Raw genomic sequence first — 25724 nt, forward strand, 5'->3', positions numbered from 1 at the left:
ACCTGGGATCCACTTACTACAGCCTGTCATTCTCGCCGAGTTTAATGCTTATACAGTCAATGAAACATAAGATGAAGCTAAAGGATACATCCCAAAAGAATCTGACGTGCTTTGGGAAATGACCTTTAAGCAGTCACCTTCTGATACAAAATTAAGCTACAGCTCTATGCATCCGCAAAAATACCTTGATGTTTGTGGTTTGTTCCTAATGGCATGCATGCATCACATTGGTACTCTAACAAATTTTTGTACACATATGTATGTATTTGTGTGTGGGTTTTGAAGGCTCATAATTTAGCGAGTAATACATACTGTGCTAGACTGATTAATGTTAAATTATTGTAGTCAGTGTTTTTTTCAGTTACAGCATTACAGCAGAAAGCCTAGAAATTTCTTTGGTTCCTTTTAAAAGTAAAATTTGCATTGCTTGTGAAAGCATTTCCTTAACTCTTCGTTTGACTCTCATTTTATGAGGAGAGCAATACCTGTTTTTGATGGCCACTACTATGAACAACAGTTGCTAGTATGACTTGACTTGTTTTCTCCTCTGAAACAAACATGATTCCTTTTACAATCTCACTAAAGAATCATCCTTACTTAGGAATTGTCCTAAAATATGTGTATGGTATGGAAAAAGGTACGTTTGTGAAACGGCATGAGAAAAAGTGGCAAAAAGATGTAAACAAAATAGACAAATACTTAAAAGCAGGAGAAAATCAATCCTTAACACTGCATCTTCAGCAGTCCTGACTTTTACCTACTGCATGCCTCATTTTATTTGCTGAAAAAAAAATATAATATTGGCATTTCAGGGAGAAGCCTTTTGCAAAGCTGAAGAGCAGAGAAGTCATTGGCTGTACCACATCCATGACTGCACATATTTATGTTGCCAGATAAGGTACACACCTTATAATGAATCACACCTCACCCCTTCTGAAAACAGAAAAAAAATTAGCTTAATCTCTCCCCTCCTGTTCCCCATTTTCTTACCTTGGACTCAACACATACGCTTCCAAATTATGATTGCTTAGCAATTATCACCAGAGAAAAAGGAAGTGTGTCACATCCTGACAGCGTGTATGTACTCATGCAGGAGAAGGTCTATGATAAGTACCAAATCCTCCTGTTATAAGGAAATGATTGCAATGATACTTTAACAGTTAAAATTATTTCATGCTTTGTAAGCAGTAGAAACCAGATATATTTGAAGTATTGCTGTAATAACTTTGTATGCTGATATTAAAGCTCTAATAAGTTTATTGGTCTTCTAATTCTTAATGCTACTAGAGTTTCATTCCATCACTCATAAAATTGCATTTAATTCTATTTGAAAAAGGGCTACCAACATTACGATAGTACATGGAAGATAACACAGCACAACTTCAGAACAAGATGTGATACTTCATACTCATCGCTCTCTTTGAAGTAATCTCTGCCTAAACTACTGGACATGTGAACACAACATGAACTTGAGGACATTTGATACCAAACAGTAATCTTAATTTTCTGTGCATTTTTTCAGAAGTAATGAAGTTTGAAGTTCCATCAAACATCAATGTCATTATGCAGAACTACTCTTTGCAAGCACAGCAGCAGAAGTATAATTTCTGCAGGTGGGTTTGGAATAAAATTATGCATTTAATATAGAGTAATTGGTATCAGTGATTATTTCCAGTTTTAAAGACAGATGCTTCAAACTTTGTAAGCAATGAAAAATATTTTCAGTACACTGAACCTACTGCAAATCACCACAGATTCTAACTCTGCATCCCTGAATGCTGCAGCATTCAGGTAACTAATTCCTAAATTAAAAATGGTGTTATCTACACTATTATTTGAGAGGTGAAAAAACATGCTTTTGACTACGGCACACAGCATCTGCGTTATTCCCCATATTCTGTGCTATGCACAGCAACTGTGGCCCCAGTCATGTGGAGACTGAGCCAGGAAAAAAAAGGCAAATACTCCCCCTGAGAAAGCAAGGAGTATTAAGGAAGTGGTCAATTAGAAGAACAGTAGTAAAACTGCGTAGGCTCTCAAGTACTGGGTTATATGATTTTCCTTCTTCATTCTTTACTATTTTCAGTCTTTGGAACAATACCATTGTAATGGTATTTTTACACAGAAATAGCCATGTTCTCTCCAGTAACAGTACCCCTGAAACCTTCCTTTCTGCCACAGCTTTCTCAGTTTAGTTTCCAGTTTTGACTGCTGAGGGGGGGAAGATTGTGATTCGCTGTTGTTCGATTTGATTTTACTGTATTGCATTAATAACGGGTTTATTCAACCCTGCTAAGTACATTTTCTGAAAATCCTATTTGCCCAAGCAAACTGTGGAGGAACTCTTTGTCTATATCAGAAAAAGAGGACAACTTGTACTAGAGGAAAAAAACAAATGCCCCATTTCTTTTAAACCAACGTAAGATTCTGGTAGTCCAGACATGCAACTAAGTTCAACTTTTAAATGCTTCCTCTACAATCAAAGACACACTTACAGGCAAGTCAGCTTGCATGACCTAGGCATCTACTTATGGCTCCAAGTTCTTGAGCCACGTTCTAGAATTTCTCTCCATCATTTATAGAGGGGTTATAGACAAATCCTCAGACAAATCCTTCCTGTGCTAGCTTTAACAAATAATATTTATATTAGCATACACTGAACATGTGCTTGTAAAATACTCCTAGATACAAAGCCTTAAAAATCACTGATATTTTTGAATGAACACAAAGCCATGTAGCAATAACCATGAGAATGAAACAGCCAATGTAAATCTAATAACCAAAAGAATCATTAGTCTTTATCGGTAAGGATAGAGCATATAAAGATACCAGTTAACTGAGTACTCATAAAGAAAAAAAAAGGCAGGGGGAATGGGATGTGGTGGGGAGTGCCAGTGACTGATTTGGAACAAGATCTGCTGCAGAACACAGGAACAAGAGCAACCTGCAGGGAGATGAATCCTACCTGTACTGATGCTTTAAGTCAAACAGAATTCATCCATTTGCTTTAAAATCTTTGGAAAAATATTAGTTAAGTAGATTAAATAGAATTGCTTATTAGAGGGACTTTTCTAATATAGACAAGTTCCCAAGGAACTACAAAAGCAATGATAATGCAGAGATGCTGTGAGAGAATGAGACATGGTATTTAGAGAGGGGAAAAAGCAATGTAAAAAACCAGAAGTGATATCAAACACGTATCACCATCAGTGACAACACCCGGAAGCTTAAAAACAAAGAAAATCCATTCTACTCTTACACTAACATATTCCTCTACAGAAAGAATAAAGAGGGAGGAGAAAACACTCAGTGCTGCTTTTATTTCCAAGGCAGTGTCACTAGCACTTCAATAATACTATTTCTTAAGGGAATCAGGAAATGCACAAGTTCTCTTTGTATGTTTGTTTATAACAATGCAAGAAAACCTCTATCAAGAAGGCATAACACCTGCATTTTCTCAGTAATTCTTTTTCAGTTTCATAATGCCAAGTAAAGAGCAGTTTATCCTTTCAATAGGAGGGATTATTTCTTATAAAACTGATTTTTACACATTTTACTGACAATTTTTGGAGAGACTTTATGTTTCACAAGCTGGATATGAATTAGATATTGTGTGCTAAATTTGTAGCAGCTTTAAGTGACGTTGGAAAAAAAAAAAAAAAAAGAAAAAGTATTCACTTAACTGCCGAACTTTACATTTTGAGGTCTTAACTGGGGTTATGCCATGTCCCTGACACACACTAGACCTAATTTATATAGCATAGGTCCTGAGAAACCCAACTAATTCCCCTACCTCCACCTCACTCCTAGTTTGATCTTGTCTTCTCTGTGTTATATATCTTGTTATTATTCTCACCCTATGGGCCAGAAGAGACTCATTATCCACCTGAAATGCAAAAAACACAGCACACATCTAAATCTCAAATTGATATTTGCATGCCCTTGTTATTTCAACAGGAGCTATGCAAATTTATTTCAAGGATATAGCTTGAGAATTTCCAGGAGCTCCCAGCAGAACTGACATTATATCTCCCCCAGTCCATGAAAGCGAACCAGGCTGGCAAAATGAGAGCCACTTTAAGCCTCTGCCCACTTGTGAACTTTTCTTCTCATTTACATTTGTTGCAAAGAGGTACTGTATGCTCCCAACTGAAGCAGTAATTCTCACTCTACATGTTGTCATCATAAATGACCTCACCATCCAATTTTCAGTCCAATTATTGTACACCTACTGGCTACCAAAACCATCCTGCTGCTGAGGTGCTGTAGGAAGATACCCCTGTAATTTTTCTTTCAATTATTTTATTTTTTTCCACTGGTGATAAGTGGATAGATTTCAAGTGAAATAAATTGTTTCCCATTTCTCAATAAGCCGGAACATTTCATCCAAGAATCAGATACTAAAATCTCTACATCTTTCTTCACATGTGCCTTCTACCTGTCCGTGCACTATTTGACAAGCAACTTCTAACTCCTACGATGAAAAATACAATACTCCTAATTACTTACAAACTTGGTTTCCTTATAACAAATGTCTTGACTGACAACCTCATGAAAGAAATTCAGGTTAAGCCCGTACTAGTAAACGAGTCTTTACGCTTCTGCTGTGCACCTGAAGAAGGGCCACACCATCACGGGCCTCAGAGAGGTGCTGAATTGGGAAGCCTTAAAAGTAAACATGAAGCACTTCAAAATTTACAGAAAAAAATGTATGAGGAGAGAAATAGAGAAGCTGCTTGTCAGGATGCAGAATTAGGAAAGGTAAATGTAAACCTTGTAACTGCTGAAAACCACGCCAGGACCTCTCCGGGCCAGATTACAGGAGCACACCAGGGGAGAGGCATGGCAATGCAGGGCCAGAGCAGGGGATCGTGCCATTGCGAGGGATTTCACAGCACAGAGCCTTGCCACCAGGCTCTGCGATAGCACCCTAGGCACCAGAGGCAGCTGATCAGTCAAAGCAGCGTGGAAGAAGCTCCAGAGCTGCTTTCCTGGAGAGGGGATGCATAAGCAGTGGCAGGGGAACCACAGCGAGGGAACCGGTCTCCCACTGAAATCAGGAGACCTGACAGGTCTGATAAAAGCAGAGCCCTAGTGCTTGTGCCAAAGAAGACCGGGGGGAACTGAAGGAATTTCCTCACTTTGAACTTCTTGTAAGGTTTCCAGGAGGCATGTGAATGCTATGGAGTTATTATAATGCCTTTTCAGGGCAAATATCCTTTGCATAGTAACATGAAAGAATCAAAAGCATGCAGATTCTTTATGCTGCAGGAAGAGCTCAGGTACAACCAGCATGTAGTACGCAGAATTGCAGGCATGTGTTTTACAGACAATTATATTGAATAAATGGAATAGCAAAGAGCAAGTAATTCCTAACGGATGACAAGGACTTTGTGGCCTCTGTACCTTAATTCTGACCTCCAAAATTACACTGAGCACATTTTAAAGGCAATTATTGGTACAATCCAGCTACTGAGTCTGAGTTCATGTCTTAGGCAAGATTATATTTTATACGGACTAACAACTACAGCATTGCTTAATACTGTCAATGAATTGAATGTGACATCATTGCAATTGCTTATTTAAAAGCAAATTATCCAGTTCCTCATCTTAAAAGCATGCCTGAGTTGCTGCTTCTGTTCAAAGACCCCACAGACTGAAAGCTTCCTTCGCCTCTGTCCTGAAGCCATCCCACTCCTGCTGAGCTCCTCCATATCTGCGCGCACAAGCATTGGCCCTCAATTTGCCACTGCTCCAAACCAGCCAGCAACATTGCCTCCTGCTTCAAGTGCATCCTGGTTTCTCAACACTCATCCTGCTGCTCTTTCCCCAGCACTGGGTTTTCTGATGGCAGCTGGGATGAGAAATCCCTGGAAAGGTTTGCTGGGGTGAGGAGAGCATGACTGCAGTCAGGTACCAATACCTGCTCTAACACATTCGTTGTGTTTCTCCCTCTAAATAAGAGGGGAAAATGAAAAGATTCCCGACTCAGGCAATCACAGACTGATGATCATTTGTAAAACAGACAACAGGAAAACTGGCCATCAGTGAACAGAGCTAATCTACACTGCCAGCCCTTCTGATTTGGAATATTCCTGTCATACTGCTCACCACCTTTTGCACACGTTAGGCTGTAAATACAGTTAACAGCATTGCCATATTTGCCAGTATAATTCTGTGAAACATTTGCTGGTCTGGAGTTATTCTTTTCTCATGTAATGCCAAAGTTTGCCTTGGAACTTAAAGTGCAGCATTTGGGTGTCAGGAAACTTGGTGAATTCTTAAACTGGCAGGTGTTGAAGAAAATAAATAAATTGCCAAAACAGTTCTAAAGATCTAGCTTGCAAGTGTGAACACAGAACATCCAAATACTTCTATAGGCGCTACTACGTAATACTATTTTTAAGGGCCTGCTAGTGACTAGTGACTGTAACAAGGCCTAGCTCTCCGCTGCCTTCATTTTTCTCATGTGTGAACTGAGGAGCTCACTACACAAAACCTGAGCAGTTTAATGATCATCACTAGTAAAATAATAAGGAAAAGAACAGAAATACATTGTTATTAAACACCATTTAAGGTGAGCTAAGCAACCAAAATAAAAGGATGATACTAGATACTTTATTTTTGTCAGCTTTTGCTATGCAACTTTTCTTTCACCTTGCTTACAGCAATCTGCAGGGACCACAGATTCACAAGAACGAATGAGACAACAACGACTATCCATTCTCAACAGAAAACTACCTTGTTCCTAAAACCTCCGGGAGGCAGATTTCACAGCCTTCTCAAGACATCTCAATGAGCGCATAGCTTCCCTGATGCCTAAGCAGTATCCTTGCAACATTAGCACGTTATTTCTTGTCCTACTGAAAGAATGACCCACAAAGTTGATCCCTACTCCTTACCATCATTTCTGTACCAGAAACTGTATGAAGTATTTCCATCCTTTTCCTTCTTAAAAAAAAATAAAAAAATGGTTCTGCCACTGTTTTTTCAGGGGACATACTGTCCACTTCACATTTCCAGTATTTATTTATTTATTTATTTATTTATTTATTTATTTTTCCCCAGTGGTCTTGGTCCAAAACCTAGCTGATCTGTGAATCCCAGTGGCAGACAGTTCTATAGGTGAGGCCTTCCTAGTGCAGAGAGTACTTTACAACTACTTCACATGACACTTATGCTTACACATCACAACAGACTGTTCTTCCCCCTTCACAAAATGAGCATTTGGGATAGTCACACTATCAACCATTGCAATACTAGTCTGGTGTATCAAGATTGTAATGTTAATCTCCTCCACAAAAGTGTTTGCAGCTCCACCTAGATTGGTAACACCAGCAACTTGATTAAGAATACTCCAAACCTTCAAAACTTTGATGGAAACACCGCGCAGGAGGGGAACCAAGGACTTCACAGAACTGCAGTTAATTGTTACCATTCTTCTGAACATAAAGCAGTCTGTTATACTGTTCCTGTTGTATTTGCTGTGTAGCACACTTTCATGCAATGAAAGTGAATGGCATTGGTTATTTCCAAAGTTGTGGTGCCATTTGCTAAAAAGCAAAACAAAATATTCAATTACTTACCAGTTACTTTAAATGCTCCTATCATGAGGGCATCTGAAACTCCTGATGTTATTGATGTTTTTGTTTTCACCACGTGGAATAGTCAATTTGATTGAAACCTTACACCAACCCAAATTTATGAGACGTCTGGCTCACCTCCAAGGCTGTATTTTCAAAAACCTTCATGCTGCTAATAGAGGTGCAAGTCATAATGGTACATGACCCAAAGCCAGTAAATAGACAAGGGTAGGAACTACATGCCCCTACATGTAACAGAAGCAGGTAGCTTCTGTTTTCACCATTTGGTGACGTTAATGCAGTAATACTGAGTAACTGCTGACAATTAGCCAGAAGATGGAGCAGAGGTCTTGTAAGAAAATTACTCCCTGGTGGCAAAATATTGAAAATTCAATTACACTCTGTTTATTACAGGCCTACATTAGGAACTGCGTTCATAATAAAGACCTTGATAATACACAAATTAATCGCAGCACAGGGGAGTGCTTTAGTAACTTTTTTACTCCTTGATGTATTCTCTGATATTAAGTTTTTAATATATCCATGGACATATTGAAATGCTTTCTGTAAAGGTATTCTTCTAAAGTTGTTTAAATACAATAGCATGATATGTGAATATTGTTCTAAAAGACCTCAAGACAAATTCTGTTAGTTTGATAGAGTAAAATAAGGTGTAGATAACAATTTTTAAAGGCTATCCCCTTAGGTACTGCTCCTTATCTTGTGCTTACTTGTTCATATTTGTGCTTCTGTGAAGTGTGCTATTGTGCAAACATCTTTAAAGTCTAGAAGGCTACGGCCTTGCACAGTTTTCTGCAAATACGTACATTAACATGTGTGAATACTCTTTCAATTTAAAAATAAAGCCAGGAACTTGGAGGCATGCATATCCCATTTCTGCAGATATTGTGGATCAGTTTGAAGTAAGACTGAATAATCTAGTTCTTAATATTCAGGTTATAGCAATTGCACAAAATGCTCCCAAGAAGAGTAGCAAGATATAAATTCATGCTATGACAATGTACATTGAATACTGTTGAATAATTTAGTTTCTGAATGAATTTAGTCAGCAGTTTGTTTAGCCTTTTAATAGTCTATTGCCTACTTTAAAGGCTTCAACTTGCAAACACTTCAGCACAAAGGTTTTAAACATATATTTTAAATCTAGCTACATACTTGCTTAGTTCTATTTTGCCAGTGAAAGCAGTGAAACCTGTGATAAACTTACCAATTCTGAAGTGGGATAAAGAAGTTCATTGTCCTCATATTTAACTTAACCTTACATGTTAATTGAAAAATGTAAAATGCTAGAAAAAGTACTAAGTGTGCACTGCAGAATAATCCACAAAGTAACTGTCTCTTTAAAGTTTGAGAGACTCTCCTAAGGAATTCTCCTGTTCATTAAGTGAAAGAAAACAATAGTTTGTACTAGAGTTGAAATACCAAATACTGCTACAAAGACATGAAACTTGGTCCTACCTGACTAGGTTCTGTGATACTGACAGTGCCTTTGGATCTAAATTGCCTGAACCTCACTCGTATAAGCTTTCCATTTTAATGAAGTTGTTGTTATGCTTTCTGCTTTGTAAAAGGATTCTCTGAACCTGCAAGGTACGGGATAAGAATTCTTTGTAGTGCACCAACATTCAAGACCAGTCTCAATGACTGGATAAGAAGGGAACTTGGTTCTGCAAGAATATGCCCTGCCTAAGACACAAGATCACAAATGAGGTGCCTGGTGACAGCCCTGGCATTTGAAATTGGTTGGAGCAGTAAGGAGCCCTGCAGCTAAATGACTATAGCCCTGTCCCAGCTAAGCCTGCGCACTCCCCTGTCAATCAGAAAAAGCACAGAAATGAGTACAGGAAGAATCAAAAATAAAATATTTCTGGCAATTAGTCCAATTCACAAATAAGCAGAAACTACAGATTGTGTGTTCTATTACATAGCAATTAAAACTTTCACAGGTAGGCACCTCCCTAACACTTAACGCACAAACTCCATCAGCAGTCACTCCTAAGTCATCATTTGACTACTCTGGAAATGCCAGATGACTCCAGAGCCCATGTGATGAGAAATAGAGTTCATGTGATAAGATCACCTTGCAAGACAGGCTCCTTCCCGGCAGAGATGAGATGAATGAATGCTATATCCTTCTAGTTTTCAAGTGTGTTGTTTTTCAGGAGTTGCTCTCCAATGTCCATCACAAAAATGAAACAGAACAACACTGTGTTGGTCAGTCTGACAGATTTCAACTCCAGCAAGTCAGATTGGTGCAATGAAGAAGAGAGCAAAGAATTTCCAAATGTTCACAGGATCTAGCCATCAAGCCAGATCTCGATTGATAAAAGCATCCTTTTAAAAATCCTTTTGTTCAGGCAGTACCTGGAAGGGCAGTACACAAACACCAGCCAAACCTGGAGATGCTATGAGTGAAGTCTTGAAAGCAGTCTTACATATGCACACATGATTTAAGATCTACAACTATCCACATAGTGCCTTCATGGGATTAGATTTTATTAATGCCTGTCAGTGCTGGCTGATCTGCAGTTAATCACCAACTCCAACGAGCTACCATCTAGAATACTGTACGCTGGTACGTTAAGGCTCTCATGACATCCCAGCTGATGCTGCAGGCTTTATGTGACCTCTGTGAACGTTTGCATAAGGATTTGGTCCCTCCCCAAGCATGCTTGCACAACTGCCATACATCTCCAATACTTGGCTCTCTGAAAAGTCCTTTTACTGATATGTTACTGGCCATGCAGTACATCTCAAATAGAATACCTCTTGCAGGGTCAGAAGGTGGCCCATTGACTCATAGGTTAAAAACTTGCACCCAGATGAGTTTGGAACCACTGAAAAAGGTTTACGAGAATGTTACAGATTTCCTGAATCACCTTGGATGTAGACAATCTGACAGGCTGAAGTCATCCTACATTTCATTAGGAGGAAATATTATGAACACAGACATTTTCTCTTGAAGTCTGCTGTGTCATCATTTATGGCTCCTAAACAAAAACGAGGCCACTTCTGGTTACAACAGACTCTCTCTGAGGATGGACAGGGAAGGTACTGCAAGAAAATACAGCCTGGAAGACATCACATTTAGCATTTTCAGAGCACTCAGAGAGAGCAAAGCAGCTCCAAAAGGCAGTGCTCTGAGTGGACAGGGCTCTGACCTGTGCTGTCAGACCTGGCTTTGCTCTCTGCAGTACTGACTGCCTACTTCTGGCCAGAGATTTGCTCATTCTCATGAAGAAAAACACATCCATACAGGAAAGCAAACATCAACAACCAGCAGTGATGCAACCATGACCAGTACTTGATATGGCAGGTGCTCCGGTGTCAGCTGCTGTTTCAACTATCCCAGTCCTACATGGCTGTGAAGAAGCAAGCAATGTTGGACTACTTGTCACTGTTGGAAAGTGGAGGCATCTTCCTTACCTTCACACACTGCAGAAAAGGAGTAAAGCTCTGTCTAGTACCTCTGACTCCAGGTTGAGCACGGTCCTTCCTTGAATCCATCCATGATGCCAAAAGTTTAAGCATCTGTCTCCTTTTCCAATAACCAGTGGTTGCCCTGACATATTCATTTCGTGCAAGAATGGAGTCTGGCTTGTCTACCTGAAGGCAAACCGTCCCCATGGTTTTGGTGGGATGGGAAAGTGGACAGGAAAGGCCATTGCTTCATTTAGATCTGATGAGAACAGTACAGATAGTTCCAGAAAGCTGATGTCACCTCCTCGCTCTGATGCTCTGTGCCTCTGATGGGAAAGCAATGTGCACACTGAGCAGTATGGGCAACTCTACAGAACAGCAGACAGAGACACTTGTGCCCATTTTGTCCCATTTTATAAAAAGAGAAAATTAATCTGTTACTGAAAGGATGGAATTTGAAGCCTCAGGTTGAAGAGCCCTGAACAGGAGATAAGGGAAAACATAAAAATGGTATTATAGAGGAGTGTGAAAAATGTCAGTACTTGATCTAAGAGTACTGATACAATCAAAAAATCAAAAGAATCAATTCAGGAAGGTACTAGCAATTTAGCCACAGCTTGGACAAGAAAACTAGCTTAGCTGTGCCCTGCTCTAATGGGAGGTGGCATGTAACTGAAGAACGGCAGTAACTTCTCTGCTTTTTTGCTCTCCTATAAGTGGACAGAGAACACATTTACAGTAATAGCAATTTGATTTACACTCTAAGAACATATAAAACTACTTCAATTTATTCAAAATACATAAAAACAAGCATTATAGAGCTGATTGTGCTGTGGTTTTACTATTACCTCAACTTAAACTACCAAGGACAATCTAGGCTTTTGCAGACATTTTTTAAATTTGATAAAATTCAGTCAGATTGTTTGCAGGATTCAGAAACACTTCCAAATTCATAAAGGTTTTGCCTTTCTTGATGTTACTGCATGGGTATTTTTATTTTTATGCATATAAATACATGCATACGTACATAAACATATACACACATTTATGAAAAAAACAACTTTTTGAAATCCTTTAGTTCAAGAAGGTTAGACAAAGACAGCATTAGGAAGCATTATTATGCCCATTAACAAGTAGGAAAAAATCAGAAAGATAAAATAATGTACAAATGCAGCAACAGCAAATTAGTGACCAAACCAGGATTTCATTGCAGAACCTCTGCCTTCAAAGCAAAGACTCTGAAGGCTTACCACATGTGAAGTTCAGAAGAAATTGGTAAGCAGAATGCAAGCCACTAGGATTGGAGTTTAGCTGAGCTAACAGTTGTGCTTGAGTAATTGCAAGTGATCAGGACACTGAGTCTAACCTTAACTCACAGCAGAGTACTCAGCACTGATTCCATACTAAATTTAATGGACATAATGAACCATTATCATCACATCCAGGAGTACGGTGCATTTTCTTTGATTATTTCCATAGACTATCCGAAACTCAAGTCCACTTAGCTTGTGAAGTCTGATGAGAGCACAGCCTGAGGTAATACAGACACAAAAACAACTCATAAAAGATTAGGTCAGGCTTGATTTAATAAGGAAAAATAAAGTAGGACCACAGTGGTAGAAAAGGTGGTGGGTGTATTTTTGTGGGGGGCAGGAGGTTGTTTGTTCTTTATAAACACAAAATAGGATAATCATGTATTTGGCATATAAACACACTGATGTCTTTTCTTTTCTTTCTTTTTTTTTTTTTTTATTTTATGTCTTTCTGGGGAGAAGAGTCGTTGTTCTATAGAAGTGAAAACAAAGAGCATGATAGAGAAATCATTTCTTTTATGTATATGACTATGAAGTATTTTTCTTCACTATCTTGTAAGTGTACTGTATTAAGATGTTTTAAACCATACTAAAAATAGGGTTTTGAGACAATCGATAGTACCATGTCACCAAAGCAATTAATTCAAATTCATAATAAAAAGTTTGGGGCAAGCAAAATCAGCACAGAACCATGCAATCCAGTTCCCCCAAAAGGCACTCTCTCTTATATTTACCGAGCTCAGATATCTTTCTCACTGAAAGCAAAACAGAAATCTTTGAGTTAAATTAACTCTTCTGCCATCACAAAAGTGCCTAAGATTCATTTTTTTTTAAAGGAATAATTTATCAGAATTCCCTTTAATGCTTTTTTCATAACATTGAAATACCTCTAAAAAGAGGATAAAAAATTCATTTGTGCAGAGGTGATCAGAAGGAAAAAAATCCACTCTGAACAAAGGTAAGCCCATTAACTTTTTCATAAAAATCAATATATATGATACTGCACAGAACAAACAACTTGTAAAGACAACAAGTAAGAAATGAATCTGTGGGTTTTTCTTTAATTTTTTTTTTTTTTAAAGCAATTTGGTAACTAAAGTACACAGACTTTGTTACCATATTTTCAATATTGTTATTTAAACATGTTCCCTAAGCCCCTGAAGTGCAAAGATGATTTTCTGGATAAAGAGAATATTATCATATTTTCTGGATAAAGAGAATATTATCATATTCTCTTTATGCATTTAACATGGGCACTTCAGCATTTTATGGGTAAGTTCAGTTAACAGTTTTTTATACGTTACATATAAAAAACAAAACAGAAGGAAAGAACTCTTATTTTTTCAAAAACATAGTTGGGCATTTGTAACAACTAAAACTGCATTTCTAACTGTATGTATGTGTCACTAGGTTGCAGAGCGACCTAAGCCTCACTTAGAAATAATACCTAGGATCATGAGGTCTCCAACATTATTCTAGTTTAGGTAATGTTGAAAAGCAGGCATCCAGAATGTTACTTAATTTTAAGAGCTATTAACTGCAGGCAGCTACAGAAAGAAGTATTTTTACCAAGCTATTTATGAACCCAATTGAAAAGCTGCTATATGGCTATAGCTGGATTGTAGTGAATCTCACTTTTTAAAGACAATGTATTGCATCTAAATTTATAGACAATGTGTTGCATCTAAAGACAACAGATTGTTGTCTGTTCGAAACTTGATCTTGTTGGCAATAATGATCACAACAACTAGATTAACAAGATGAGTTATCTTCTTCATGGACATGGAAAAGGGTATTTCAGCTTTTTTCAGCCAGTATTTCAGGTAATAGTTACAGGGCTCAGCTGGCAGGTATGTCCATCTTCTGGCAACCTAAAACCCAACAGTGACACAACTCCATAAAACTGCCCTAGCATCATCAAGATGGCAGAAGGAAATGGCATTGCAGACAGCCTTGAAGGCGTAAACCTTGGTAGCACCACGATTGGATAGGCATCCTCACTGCCCTGTGAATAAGAAATTTATGAACGTAGGGAAAATGTTGAGAAAGAGTAATAAAAGAGTGAGTTCCCAAATTTAACCTCTGGCTGACAAGTCACCAACAAGCAACACTTAGATGCAATAGTCACAATTCAATCCTTCTACACTGAGAAGGCAGCCACTTGACTTTGTTCGCACCCTCTATGAAGTCAAATGCCGCTGCATTTTTTATGTCATAGAGTTTGTTAGATATGAATAAAAACAGGCTTACCAACTATCTCCCTGCTTGCTTCTACTCGTAACCTACTAGCCAGCAGATCCCAAAATATTCCAATAAACTACACTTTGGGGTAAGATAGGAATACTCTTATACATTGGAAATATTGTCTCAAAAGCATTATTCTTACCAACTGCCTTCCAGAAAATTAGTAGCACTGTATACATTATATCAATGTCTGCTGAGGAACCACCAGATAGTGAAACCTTCAAAATACAGTTTCACGTTTATGAAATACTGATATGAAATTTACACAATCAGCTTAGTTATTTGACATCTTAGAGCTTTTCTCCAGGAACTAAAAAGCTGGTCACTATAGCTTCTCCCTACTCAACAGTATTTCCTGTCGTATTTTGACAGAGCAACTTTTGAATTAAATTATTTAACTCAATTTTGAGTTAAATACAGGAAATGAGTGCAGGGAAAAAACTTACAACCTCAAAAATGTGAACTGATTTATCCATCCATCCATGTCTTCCTTGCAACATCTACGTACCACAAGACAGATACAAATTCTGCAAAAGCACTGTGGGAAGAATTATAGGACCAGGATTTCTGGTAAGATTTCCCAACATTTTGCAACTGCAAACAGAACCAACGACAAACAGCTGAGGCAAAACACAGCTGATCTCCAGAGCAAATATGGGTCTGCAAACAACAAGCTTCCATACTCAACTCGCTTTTACAAGTCTCTGTGAATTTAGTCAACGTTCTCTATATTAATTTGATTTTTCTGGAAAGGATTTTCAAAAGCACTTATATAATTTAGAAGCACAAGTCCTGTTACAACTTGTGAGGATTTGAGCTCTAAATCTCTAGGGCACTTTTCAAAAATCTCACTCTTATCAGTAAAATGGAAAAACAATCATTACTTTCTGCTTTCTAACTATTCTGATACAATGACTAAAAGGAATATCCAGTTCTGTCCCTGCATGAACTCCTCACTTTTCAAAGGCTCAAGAGGCTAATATAGCCTTATCATGACTTCAGGTCAAAAGATTGAGTCTAATGGACCAATGGAAGGAATTAATTTCAGAGCTCAAGACCTTTAATTGAGAACAGATGGTGCCTAGTCCCTATAAATTTAAAGTCTGGGGCCTGTTAACAAAAGCATCTAATTTCATCTCAATTGCCATAAGCAGTCAGGATCCAGCAATATTGAGTTTACAAAACAATATAAAAATCTCCTACGATTCTACTGAAAGCAAACAAGCAGCAAAGACAGTTAATGAAAAAGACGTCATATGTTCTCTGCAGCTAAAGTAGTTAAGGGAATGAGCAGCAGAATTCCCCACTGAGTGCAGCTTTTAAGCAATTTTAAATAAATCTCCTCACAGAACATATAGCAATCAAGCAATGAGGAACTTAGCGGCTTGTATAATTCTGGTTAACTCTATGTGGAAGGAGACTGGATACCACCCACTTAAGCAAATACTGATGATAGAGACAGTTCCCATCCAACACATTTTGACCTGGGTATCTTGGAAATTGAATATTCAAAGAAACTTCAAAGATTATAAACTATCTTGACACATTCAATATCCAGCTTCAACAGTACACAGAAACAACAACTCTGAAACCTCCTCCAGGAACTTACTTTTGCCAAAAAGGATCCTGGACTTCTCAGTTCTGCTATTTTTCTACAAACTGCACAGGTGACCAATACAGTTTGGTTCAGTAATACCCACTGCAAAAAGAAATTGAAGTTGTGTACAGAATTCTTCTTAAGCTATCTGCCTCATGTGCAGACTGAGACTGGATAGCTTGTCAGCAGTGATTATATAACACATTTTATTTATAACTATAAAACATTTTATAGCATATTGCATTTTTGAAAGAATTTCTTTTCCTAGCACACAGCAGATCAGCAGCAGAGTGTGTAGTATCAGAACAACTTTCCCTTGCCTATGCTCCTGACTGCAGAAAGATTCACTATGGAAATGCACTGAAGTTTTTGGATCATTTGAAGAAGAAAGCTGCCTTCAGCCCTCTGCGTTTAATCTGTAACAAAACCATGTGTGTAAGCTGTGAAATTAAAATCATGTAAGAAAAGGTCTTGTAAGGACAAGAAACATACATACATACATACACACATTAATGCATCTATTTTATCACAAAGGACAAAAAGCAATCATAACGTGGTCAACCAGAGCAGTCAGCATGTTGGCTTTACTCTGTAGTAGCATAACAATCCATAACAACAGCTTCCCAAGTTGGTTGCTTCTTTTTATGTTGCAAATACCACAAATGCTCACATCTCGTCTCTGATGTACCTAGTCAGCAGCCACAGTACCTGAAGGAGGGATTCACCAGCAGCTGCACAGAGCCTCCAAACCCCAGGAAAACTGCCATCTATTAGAAGTGCCCTGATTGAAGATGTGAGATACGCCTATTAGCCATTTGTGCATTCATAATTTAATCTGTAATTAATTCACATTGTTTTCCTTATCTTTCTTAGTCTCATACTGTGGTTTCACAAGTGTGAAATTAAAAAGGAAAAAAATTAAAGCAAGATATTGGTAACTATTTTGCAAATCCCAAGTGCTATGTAAATTCCTGGACTAACCCATACCGGCTGCAGCAGGCATCAAAGGCTCTTCCACTGAGAGGTTTTGAATGTGGAGTGAAAGAAAATGAATCTCCTTGGTTTCTGTCTGCCAACAACATCCTTCCCTACAACATACAAGTGAAAACAACAGATAACTAAACACAAAACATATAATTTAGGATGAAAGTGCTGGATGAGTGGGAAAAGAATAATAATAAATGCTACAGCTTCTTAGCCAGCATTTCCTTTCCTGTGAGATTTGAGACCTCATCTTCCCACCTTAAATTAAGAAAAAAAATCTTAAATTTTGCCAAAACATCAGGCAGATTACCTAGACCAAACAAAGTTCTGACTGCCTCAGTTTTAATAACTGTAAAAGAAATTCATTTTCAAAGTTGACTTGAAATTTAATTTTGAACTGAATTCTCATCTGAATGGAAGAAATATAACTTCCAGAAAATATAGAAACAAATTTTTCACACGTGTTTGAAAAGAGATTGTTTTAAAGAACTGTCAGTTCCAAAATTGTTTTCAGCCTTTTATATACAGAAAAGTCTTGACTTCCAGTCAGTATTTAAGTTCTCTATCTATTATTTCACCAGTATCCAAAGACAGTAGCCTATGATTGTTACTGATTCTCTGACAACAGCACAGTCTGCATTTAAAGTAAAAACCATTATTAGATTATTTCTCAATGACATTAAATTTAGTTAAACAAGCAAATGCAATTAAAATCTTATGTCAAATCAAAATCATGTGAAGCTTAAAAAAGTTCTCTTAATCAACTGAATATGAATAAGCCTACTGTTTATATAGAATTATTATTAGACTTCACCTATTTCATTAATTTTGTTTTGCTAGTGAATATATAAAGGTATATGTATATTTAGATCCATGTATGCCCACACCCTTATATTCACATAACTGTATAGGAGATGAAGGAAGCAATGGCTGAGAAAGTTGCTTTCAAATGACAACACGCAAAACAATCTCACAGTTCTTCCAGGCTTTTCTTCTTCTTTTTTATTCCGGTGATAATTACATCAATAAACCTGACTCAGCAATTCCGCTGCTCTCTAATTCATTAATTAAAACAATTTACTGCTACCACTGTGATTTTTCAAGGACATCAAAACCACAGTCAAAATCAAAACAGCAGAGATCATCAGTTTATAGATGTGCAAAGCATGCTTTGCTTTCATGGCAACCTCACAATTAAAACACAACCCAAGTGAAAAATAACTGTTTTCTTTTTCAGATTTCCTTGCGTAAGCATGTCCAGAACACATTTTGTTTAGGTGAACCAACCAACAATATTTGCATAGCAACATTAAAAAGAAGAAAAAAAAATCTACCAAAAGTTAGCCATTTACAATCAGAAGACCAATCAAGATATTAACATTATAGTAAATTGCAGAGCAACCTTCTCATAGCCTTCATTTTCTCGGTACATTTCCTGTTTATCAATTTTTGGGTCAAATGGTAACACACTTGACATACAAAAAATAAAACCAGAAAGACACTGAAGAAGTTCTTTTGTCCATCCTCTCCCACACAACAGGACTGACAGGAACTATAATACCAAGTTGACAAAAAAAAATAAAATTGGTTTTGAAAATATCTTAGATGATGAAGTATTTGCATGGTCCTCAGCAATCACTTTCACTGAGTTATCCTTGGTGCTACGTTGTCTGAGCTAAACTTCTCCGTTTCACTACTTGCACTGCTTGCTTCTGGCTGTCTTTGCCACAGTAACCTTCACAATGGCCGCAATATCCAAACAGAAGAGGCCAGGTAAAACATTCTGAATTCTCCCCATCGTTTCTTAGTGTCATATGTCTAAAATTGCTGACCATTCTTGTTAACCTTTCTGCAGGCCTCTAGTTGGCTGGCATTTTCCTCACAATGTAGTGCCAAAACCAGTCACAGAGACACAGTACTTCTGTCTCAGCACTGCTCAGAGCAGCAGTAGGATTATTTCAGCTGTACTGCATAGAAGACATGTTTTAAGGTCATGGTAGAAACCCTCACATACTGCAGAAACCACTGCTGACCAATGTTTGTGCTCCATTATAACCTAGCTACAGGAGAAGAATACAAAAACGTTTCCAGGACATGCAGGTCTGGGGATAGGAAAGCCAAAGCTCAACCGGAGTTGAGAAGCACGGTAGAGGAAGAGCAAGATGCTAGGTACTGGTACCACTTACACCAGCTGGGCGTCCACAAGCCTTGGGGACCAGACAAAGGCATCCCCAGGTACTGACAGAGCTGATCAGTGTCACTGAAAGGCCACTCCAATTCACTGAAAGGTCACAGAGGTTCCTGAAGACTTTTAAAGAAGATAGAAGTCATTTTATCTTGAAGAAGTGCAAGGACTACGTGGGGAAGAAGCAGCAGCCAGCCCCACCCCAGTCTCCCAGGAAAGATTATGGAACAAATACTGCTGGAATTATCCTTCATATGCCTGGACAGGGCTCCAGGAAAAGGAAATCCTTGAGAACTGCCGGGATGGATTTACCAATGGCAAATCACACCCAAACAACATGATTGCTGTCTATGATCTGCCTCAGCAGACAAAGGGAGAACAGTGATTTTTTTTTTTTTTTTCTTTAAATTAGCAAGGTTTTCAGCATGGTCTACCACAGTATCCTGGTAGCCATGCTGGAGAGAGATGGATGGGTGGGCTACAAGTGTAGAGAACTGGTGCCTCAGGCTGGAAGCACAGTGCTTCGTAGTTCAGAGACCAACTCTTGGCATTGGTTCATGGCATTCTCTAGGGACTAATATCGGGGCTGTAGCTACTTAATGGTTGTACTACATGTAACATGTTGAGAATGAATAGGATGGAACATGTCCTCAGCACGTCTGTGAACGATGCCAAGTTGGAGAGAGTGATCAACACACTGCAGGGCAAGACGGCCTTTCAGAGGGATCTCAACAGGCCGTGAGAATGGGCAGAAAGACGCTACAAATTCCAAAGGCAGCATAACCACATCTAACAGCACCAGCTGGAGCCCACTGGAGAGCACCTTTGTAGTAAAGGGGAGTCATCACAGACAAGAAATTCAGCAAGAGTCAGCAATGTGCCCTTGCAACAATAACTTACATACCCAGCCGCATTCACAATACCAGATAGCGTGCTCTTGGAAGTGATCAGTCACCCTTTTTTCAACATCTGAAGACCACATCTGGCATATAACATCCACTTTGGGGCTCCCCAGTACTCACACGACAGACTAGAATTAATTCCATGGAAGCTGACCAGGATGATTAGAAAGCTCAAGGAGAAGCTGAGAGCACTGAGTCTGTTCAAGCTGGAGAAGGTAAAAGTTGGAAATCTAACTTGGGTTTTCCAACACCTAAGATGGTGGTCACAATGGCAGCAAGGGAAATTCTGACTAGATATAAAGAAAAAAAAAACATAAAGAAGCTGTCTAAGCACTAGAACAGATGTCCACAAAAGATGCGGGTATCTTTTTTCTTGTTCAAAACTTAACTGAAGAAAGCCTTGAGCAACTTCATCTAAATTATGTTAGTTCAGCTCTAAGCAGATGGTTGGACCACAGGACCTCAAAAGTCCCTTCTAAGCTGACTTATTCTCTGATTTTCTAAAGGACTGAGATCTAGCCACTTGTCTTTCTCATATTTTGGAAACTGATTACTCCCACTTAAACACAGGCCTTAGCACTTGTACTTACTGAACTGCATTTTCTCATGTGGAATTACTTCCCCAGCTTTCATCCTGTCTTACAAAGCATATGTGATTTTTTTTTTTCCAGGTTACAACACTCTATTTGCATTATCCAAGCCATTAAGAAAATCTATGGCACACTATGTGGAGTACTATTTGATTCAGCTTGACAGCTCATGAAATACTGATAATCATTCTTTATGCATTTTTCCAATAATTTGTACTTTCGCCATGCAATAATGAACCCAGACCATGTGCCTCTACTTAGGAGTATGTCAGGAGTGAGATCGTGTTAGAAGCCTTACTAATGTCAAAATACCTGTTATGTTAGCATCTGCTGCTTTATGCTCATCAAGGAGGGGCTTTACACTATCACAGAAGGGAATCGGTGTCAAGTGATCAAATAAGTGACAAGACTTATTTCACACAAGCACATACTTGTTGTTACAAAACAAACTTCTAATTTTTTTCCCTCCTTCTAGGGCTTTTCCTAGCTACCTGATTTGGCAGCTTCTCCTCTTTCCCTTTGTCCCTTCTGAAGCTTCCTTTCTGTTTGTTTTTCCCTTCCAGAACCATACCCATCCTCAGCGCTTTCTCAGACATGAGTCACAAAAAGCCCAGAGGCTACAGGTGCCCTATACATGCAGGACAAATTTTATTTACTTAGGTAACCTCTAGTCCTTTATTTAATAGTACAAATGTTAGCGATGTGATCAGTTACTCTGGTAGCAAATGCTGAAATAAGAAAAGCAACCACAAGAAAACATATCAGCAATATATTATCAGTCTTCCTTGACTGCTGAGTAATAACTCTTTCTTTCCCCTTTTCTCAGCATTCATGCTTCTGTGCACATCTTCACTTCTTTGTTTCTTATGCCTCATAACTGTATTTACATAGAATCATAGATTGGTTTGGGTTGGAAGTGACACTAAAGACAATCTGGTTCCATGCCCCTGCCATGGGCAGGGACACCTCCCGCCAGACCCAGCTGCCCAAAGCCCCATCCAGCCTGGCCTTGAGCACCTCCAGGGATGGGGCATCCACAGCTACTCTGGGCCTCTCCTGAGCCTCTGAGTGAAGAATTTCTTCTTAACCTCTAATTTAAATCTCCCCCCTTTCAGTTTAAAACCACTACCCCTTGTCCTATCACCACACCCCCTGACAAAGAGTCCTTGCCCAGCTTTCCTGTAGGCCCCCTTCGATGCTGGGAGGCTGCTATAAGGTCTCCCTGGAGCCTTCTCTTACCCAGGCTAAACAACCCCAACTCTCTCAGCCTCTCTTCATAGCCTTTCTTTCAGCTGCATCTTTTTAAGATCCTCCTGATGAATCTGACCTTGCTTCCATTTTCTGTGTGGTTCTTTCCTGAAATTCAGATCTCTGAGGAAATCCTGAGCTATGCCAGTTGGTCTTGGAAACATCTCTTTCACCATTCCTTAACATCAGAAGTATTTATTATCTTGATGGCCAAGTGTAAATTCTCTGAAATTCTCTTAGATTTGTTTTTCTTTGCAGAACACAATTCTAATTTTACTACCATCAGCTGTTGTTAAGCCTACAGTTCCCATGCATCAGAAGATTTGGTTAGATCTTTTCAGAGTGTCAGCCTGATGGCCTATACCAGACTCCCACCATATACGCATCATTAGGACAGCCCTTTGGAATCTCATGCCCTCCCTCAATGGCAAGTTCAGCAACACTCAAACCTTTGAGGTCCAGAAGATCCAAAAAAGTTATTGGAAAAAGATCTGCCCAGCTGTTCCCTCTTACGGCTGCCACTAGCCAAAAGAATCATCAACACGATTTTCAATTTCATTAACTGTGAATGCTGGGAAGATGTACCAAAACACACCTGCAGACCTGCAATCATAATGTAACAGAATCTGATATTGGGATAACTGCAAAACACACGATAATATTGCAGAAAAACAGGGACGACTCCTTTTGTGTACGGATTTCTGCTCCATGTGTCTGTAACCAAAGGAAGAATGCATATTCTTGTTTAGGTACTAAATACTACTTCAGAACTGAGTTCTGTCAACAATAAAACAGACGGATTTCCTGGCTATGAAATTTTTTAGCAGCAAAGCAGGATTTAAAGAGACATTGGCATGGTTAATGAGGGGTAGATAATTGCTAGATGGAATACTGTGGGAAAGAGTGAAGAAGCTGTAAATGGTGGTATGGCAGTAAGATGAATATTAATTCATCAGATATGTGGCTGGTTTTGATAAGTAGGTTCAGGGTTTGCCTAGCAGGTAACAAGCAGCTCCTATCAGTCGAGCTCTTTCAAATCAAGTTTTATCTTAGCATAAAGAAGGATGTTAAACAGGTAAAAGGGTCTAACACTACTTCCTGAATGATGTGCATTATGTAAGAATGCAGAATTCAAGTGTATGTTACAGATGTAGATGTTAGAGAGAACAGATTTAAAAATGTCTTGACAAGTACCTTACCAATGTACTTCTTGGTTTTCAGAGATCTGAATGCCAGTAAATTCACCATTCTGGAAGGATAAGAGAGTATTAGGTTCACAAGAATGCTGTCTTCAGAAATTGGCAGAAGTTGGAGAGGAAGCAGGCAGGTGCCCAAGCAGCTGATAAGCTTGTAATTTCTGCTCACAGAATCCCTCAGCAATGGACATTCTGCTAGCAATATCTGCTTTTCCGTAGCTGTGAAAAATGGGTCCAAGTTTCAAATCATTTATCTAACCAATTCAGAATGACTGCCCTGAGGCCATGATCTCATACTCCTCCCTCTCTTTCTTCTTTTCATTTTATTACATCCTAATATCCTTTGATTTTTTTTGTTTTGTTTTACGACAAATCTCCATCAGTGAAAGATTTTCAGTGAAGAACAAAATACTCCCCCATATTCTAGTGCCAGTGCAAATATTTCCTGTATGCCTAGTTAGCCTTTGTAGATGTGGGCAGGGTCAACTAAGTCGCATACATTTATCTGGATAGCCTAAATCTTGGAAGCACTGTCAATATTGCCTCCAAAGGGATGGAAACTGGTATGGATTTGCTTAAGTTTGAAATCATTTTAGTCACAATCGTTGACATAGCCTCAGCTTCAAGCCTGCACAAGAAGTGCATGCAAACCTGGTAATATAACTTAAAATAAATAAATAAATAAATAACTCTGCAATGAGCTGTACTTCAGGAATAACTTGCTCAATTAACCTTCATGTTTTGACTATTATTTTTCTGATGTCACATTAGGTCAGGGATAGCAGTTTAATGGCTTTAAAAATAATTCAAATAACTACATGGATTCTAAGATACCTTAAAATATATTGACCTTTTCAACAAAATAGCCATTTGAAGCTTAACTGTAACTTCTAGCTCACATTCTGCTGGAATATTGATCACTTTTATAAGACAAGCTTCAGTAATCTTAGAACACATTAAAAACAAAAAGTTACTGGCGTGCATGTAAAAGATAGGCTGCTTGAATTTCAAGAACAAAGCTCCTAGAACAATTAATACCACAAACTTCATGACAGCATTTTGAAATAGGAAAGCACGCATGTTGTGTTGATCCGTTTTTAAGTACCATATTCTTGTTTCACCTCCTTTTGCCTCCAAGAGGACTGCAATGAAGATGGAGAAGAAAGCCTAAGAAGCACGTGAGTGCTGAGTGTGCTCCAGTTGTACACACTGTACATGACACTGGTAGATTGCCCAGATTAACAGATGCGGGACCTCCTTCAGGGAGGCTGACATGACAAATCCCTCAGAATATGATGCCAAAAGTCATATATGGAACTTAAACAAGCTCAGAGAAAAATACTTCCTTTTAGAATGATTTATTAAGCAATAACCCAAACCTTCGGAGGTGAGAATTTATCTATAAACTCTATGTCTGGAAAACAGTTCTGATGTTTTCTATACAAAATCTGCTGGCATTCACTAAATTATTAATGTATTTAAAACTCTGCAACAATGATGTCCAACTTTTTCAAAGAAACTTCTAATCCTGCCAGTATGGCCAGTATGCACAAACTTACTGGCTTTTGTAGGATCTTAGAAAAAAGCTTGAGAGCTCAACAAATAAAAGTTAGAATAATCAACAAAGTATTTCCACTCATTCACTGTAATTATGCAAAAAAAAAACCACTAGAGTTTTGCCTTTCTGAGGGAAATGCAATCCACAACTTCTTCAGACGAGCAGAGATACCCAACAGCTACACGGAAGGGAAAGAAATTGTGTTTTGATGCCAAGCTTATGTTCTTACCTACCAGGCAAGAAAGAAAACCTTACGTACATTCAACGAATAGTTAATCCTGAGTTCATAAACCCGTAGGATAAGTCACATTTCTCATCATTATGAATAGTCCCATTAACTCCAATGAGGTCTGCTTATAGTAATGGGCTATTTAAAGCAGTGAGCAGTTTTCCTAGGTGAATGCCAGCATCATTCAAGAACTGGGATCTGGTGAGGAAAGTATGTTCTGGTTTTGTGTTTTGTTCATCACAACCTGTTGCTCCTTACCTACATCAGTGATAAACATGATGCACAAAAATGCATTTACCTGTAAAAACTGTACCATTGAAATTCAGTCAGGAAACCTGAAAGCACAGCAAAGAGGGACACAGTACAGAGGACTGGTTGTAATTCTAGCTTTGATTCAAAGCTTTATCGGATTTGTCAGACTTTAACAGCGTAGTAGCACAGCTATTAATGTCAGGCCGTAAATTAACAATACACCTGCAGTCTGGTCCTTAGAGTACAGCACCTGTGCCTGCCAGGACAGTATTGCTTCCCTGGCTTTAAACTGTATTTTCTGTTCTGCTGTGAGCATTTAACATACTGACTTCCAACTACATTTATAAAATCGTTTCTCAGCCAAATCTCCCATGTTCAGTGGAAACAAAAATGCAGAGAAAA

The 25724-nt window shown here is 38.5% G+C and overlaps 1 protein-coding gene across 2 annotated transcripts in view; it reads right to left on the bottom strand.

Moving 5' to 3' along the window:
* Positions 1-25724, bottom strand: part of TENM3 (teneurin transmembrane protein 3) — a 417392-nt gene that overhangs the window by 276393 nt on the left and 115275 nt on the right. Inside the window, exon 1 of one of the 2 annotated variants that reach the window (XM_082759679.1) lies at positions 23287-23311. The exons of the other annotated variant lie outside the window; for it this stretch is intronic. The gene's annotated coding sequence lies outside the window, so the exon portion shown is untranslated. Of the gene's footprint in view, positions 1-23286; positions 23312-25724 lie in introns of those variants that run through there. 2 annotated transcript variants of the gene reach the window in all.

The sequence above is a fragment of the Aythya marila genome (assembly GCF_965140915.1).
Source record: "Aythya marila genome assembly, chromosome: 4".
In the NCBI taxonomy this organism is placed as follows: domain Eukaryota; kingdom Metazoa; phylum Chordata; class Aves; order Anseriformes; family Anatidae; genus Aythya; species Aythya marila.